At 33.4% G+C, this 4356-nt stretch overlaps 1 long non-coding RNA gene across 1 annotated transcript in view; it reads left to right on the plus strand.

The window, feature by feature from the left end:
- Nucleotides 1-4356, plus strand: part of LOC143072470 (uncharacterized) — a 38459-nt gene that overhangs the window by 30521 nt on the left and 3582 nt on the right. The window lies entirely within an intron of this gene.

A 4356-nucleotide genomic window follows, 5' to 3' on the forward strand; every position in this document is an offset into this window, starting at 1 on the left:
CTTGAAATGTTCCCTAGAACTAAGAATAAACGCAATATCATTGTAAATAAGTTTTCTCTTACTGTATTTTTCGTTTCACTAAATGTGTCGCGTTCGTTGTGCGTTTTTAAAAAATCACTGTACAATTCGTTGACAAAAACCGTCACAAATCACTTTCTTGTCAAGGTATTCGAGATGATGTCGGCGACCCATTTTTCTGTATTGTATTGTAAATGCTTATCCGTTAAATCAGTCAAAATAGTTGAACTTAAATCACCAGTAACCCAAAGCCAAAATTGCAGTGTTTAACCAGCGTACATCTGATAGGAATGTTTCTATTGAAAATTGGGACTTTCAACGTTATACCAGATGAAATGAACAGTTAATAAATATATTCCAGAGGAAATAAAGTTTAAAAAAGTATAGAACAGTCATTAAAACATTAATGACTTCCTTTTCACAATTTGAGGCTCTTCAATATGCTGATGTTGATCCAAATTCGCATAGACGAAAGCAGACATAGGAACTCGTTGAACTTAGTTTGCCGAATGCCTTAGATGGCATTCCAACTGCTTTATCTATGGGTTTTTTTTTTTTTTTTTTTTTTTTTTTTTATACATATAAAGCTTTTTAGATGTGGTGTGATGGCCAGTGATACAACTTTCCGCCAAAGTTTAAATGAAGTGGGTGAATAAAGCAATTATTATAGTCCAATGTACAACATTTAACAGTGAGGAAAACCTATACCATATAGTCGGCTATAAAAGACACCAATATAAATAATGTGAAAAAATAAAAACGAGAAAACTAACGCTTATTTATTTATAACTTATGGATAATTTATCAAAGAAAAAAAATATGACAGATCTATATAACCTATGTTATTCAGGCCCATGACGTAGGACCGACACGAAAAAAATGCGGCGGGATTAAACATGTGAGCCCCAAACCCTCTCCTTAACCTGGGACACTGGTGTAACAGCACAACTTATAAAAAAAACATTAAAAAAAAACCTGTACAGTTGCAATTGGCTCAACTCAAAATGTCGGTACAAGGCACAAAAAACATATACATAAAATATCGACAAAGGAGTAATTGTAGTAACTGATAGTTATTTCAAAGCGAATTAAAACTAAGAGTTAAATCATGTGTAGGTAGCACTCCACAGTTAGGTGTGTAGTTTCGCATTTTGGCCCCTGTGGATTTTTCAAATATGAGAGCTAGTGTGCAATAAAATTCATTTTTGGATAGCTGAGTATTAAAATAGCCTTTGTATTGGGTTTATATGAACATCAAGATTATGTAATGTATGTTATATAGGCTGTTTTCTGTATGACAGTCCGTATTTGCATGTCCCTACCATACATTGGTCCGGCAATTATTGTAATGTTTTTTTCCAACTTTTTATCGCACGAACTTTGTGATTGGATTTTACGAAAAAATGAGGCGAAAGACACCCATTTTTTATTTGATCATTAGGAACATTTATGAAAACAGTTTCTAAAAAGGTATCACTCAAAGGCATTGAAATTCTAGTTTGATCCAAATTTTGGGGGGGGATATGTGACATGTCCACCCCCCTTTTTGCAATATTTTATGGTAAATAAATGCAGAATGTTGCCATGGATCAGGATACACATAAAAGGAACTAATTTTCACTCTTTTAACTTTTGAAAATCAAATCTATGGAATATACTGATTACATACATATGCACATGTACAACACAAACAGTTAGGTTAATGTATTAGAAATCCAGGAATAGGAGATGATAAAACATTTTGTGGCTCATTTTTAATTTTATTTTCTAACTGTGGAGTGCTACCGTATCTTAAGTATTAGTCAGTGATTATGTTCCAGACCGTATGAGTATTTGGACCGTACGCGTACGGTCTTGGCCGTATGCGTACTTTTTCAAAATACTCATACGGTCGGACCGTACGCGTACGGACTGACTAATATTAAGAAGTATACATAAAATATCGACAAAGGACGAATGGGAATATACGATCCAATGTCTCGTGTACTTTACGAACCCTTGAAAAACTTTTTGAGAGGTCCATAAATGGCCTGTTGAAAGGCAACATTTGTGTCCTTATTCAATATACCTCATTTTATCCAGTGGCAGTCCAAACTTCCCTGACATAATTCCGGAGGGCCTCCTTCCAGGACCTAAATGTAGTATGTGTTGCTACTTTGTGCTTATCTTGAACGTTAAGCAGCCAACAATCAGCTATTACGTACGCGTGTTATTAACAAATAACAAATAAAGGGGTCCAGAAATTGTTAAGTATCAACTGTGAAACGTTTCAATTTCTTATTGAGAACTATTAAGACATGATAAAAGAAACAAAGCAAATGTCTAAGGTTAGGTTGATGGTTGATGATTGATGCTTTGCTCAATTGCATAATTTACCGATGACGCCAAAATAACTGGGGAATATAAACATGATAAATATGGTCCTTTTGGTCTTCTCCGAAATAAGTCAAAATTTGAATGAAATGCATATGGGTGGGTATAGACTTCATGGTGCTTAAAGTACCAGAATTACCAATCATGTAGATTTTTGCATCACAGAAGAAAGACTGTAATGTTCGAGGAAACTAAGCATAATCTTTATACCTTAAAAATTAAACAAACAAAAAAAAACATAATCGAAGAAAGCAATTCAGTTTATATTAAGAAGTATCTCTTCATCTTTATATCTTTACATTAAAGAAACTGTATTACTTTTGACGGCTATAAGTTACATGTTCATTGTATACACATATTCTCTAACCTTAATGTAACTCTATTGTAATCTATGACCCCCTTGGACCCGCCTCTGAGATTCAGGCCAAAAGCCTATAATCACGGCAATCAAAACAAAAATAATTGTTTTTGATTGCCGTCTACATCAAAAAGAAGATGTGGTATTGAAACAACTCTTCGCAAGGGACCAGACGACACAAAAATGAACAACTATAGGTCCCCGTACGGCCTTCAACAATGAACAAAGCCCATACCGCATAGTCAGCTAAAAAATCACACAGAAATGACAAATGTATTAAAAACAATTCATAAGAGAAAACTAACAGCCTAATTTTTGCAAACAAATAGTGAACACAAAAATATATATAACCACTGATTACAAGCTCCTGGCTTTAGACAGGCACATACAGAATATGGCGGGATTAAACATGTTAGCGGGTACCTAACCCACCCCTAACCGTACATTGACTGTCGTATGGTAAACATTTTCTAAAATGCTATCAAATTAGATATTCGGACGTGTGTATCTGTATGCTTAGTCATATTTGCATCTGTCGAGTTAATGTATTTCTACCAATTCAACTTTCGTATATACATAAGGATTTTTTTTACATGTACAAAATACCTCCAAGAGTGTTTCGACAATACAACGGATAATATGGGTTGCTGTCTGCATGTTATGGTGGTAAATTATTTATTTTTTTAAACATGCATATTGGTTATAATCATATCAAAGTATTATTTCATACACGCAAAATTCATTGACAAACGCAATATTGTGTCAACGAAGCGTACAGTATAAAAAGGTGTAATGACAACGAAGCGTAAACAACATGAAAATAAAGACACTTTTAAACGTATATTTTTTTTTGTTTTAATTTTTTTTAATTTTAACTATGAAATTTTCAAAAATGTATGTTATAAAAACTATGAGGTACAAGAAACATAAAGTTTTGAATATTTAAAAATACCAAGCACGTTTTATCATTGATATCGTCGTGCGTTATTTGATGTTTGTATATAAAAATTCCACATATTTGAAAAACCTTTTAGTAACTAATGAGTATTATGGCAAAGAATATATTGGAGCAAAATATCCGAAGAATAGATATTGGATTTTCCTTAAAAGTATTAATTTCTTACTGTCTGAACTCCGTGTTCGATTCGAACGCGTCAACGTCCGGTTTCATCTGTATCGGGGTTATACAGGGTGTTTATTGTTATGTATAAACAAAGAGGCCTATTTTTGTGTCTCCAGATCTAAAGAAACAACCAATTAGCTTCAAAAGGGGGATGGTTATAGTTTTTCCTAAAAAAAATATAATGATCCCCAATTTAAGGGAGAAAAAAATATTGTGGTCAGGCAGAAGACAAACAAAATTATTCAGAATCCAGAATTTCCCCTTACTAACTTATAATGTGATATTTTGAAAAAAAATCATTTGATTAATAGCGTCGAAAAATAATTCTGAATCAGACTAAAACCCACAAACACAACCCCACTGAAGTTAAATAGTTGCGCCATAAAACCTCAAAAACATTTCCTGATGTTAGTCCAGATTGCTGTCTTGTTCATAATAACTTTCATTAATCCATTGCCTACATCGGGTTGAATACGGATCCCTT

The sequence above is a fragment of the Mytilus galloprovincialis genome, chromosome 4 (genome assembly GCF_965363235.1).
Source record: "Mytilus galloprovincialis chromosome 4, xbMytGall1.hap1.1, whole genome shotgun sequence".
NCBI classification, from domain to species: Eukaryota; Metazoa; Mollusca; class Bivalvia; order Mytilida; family Mytilidae; genus Mytilus; species Mytilus galloprovincialis.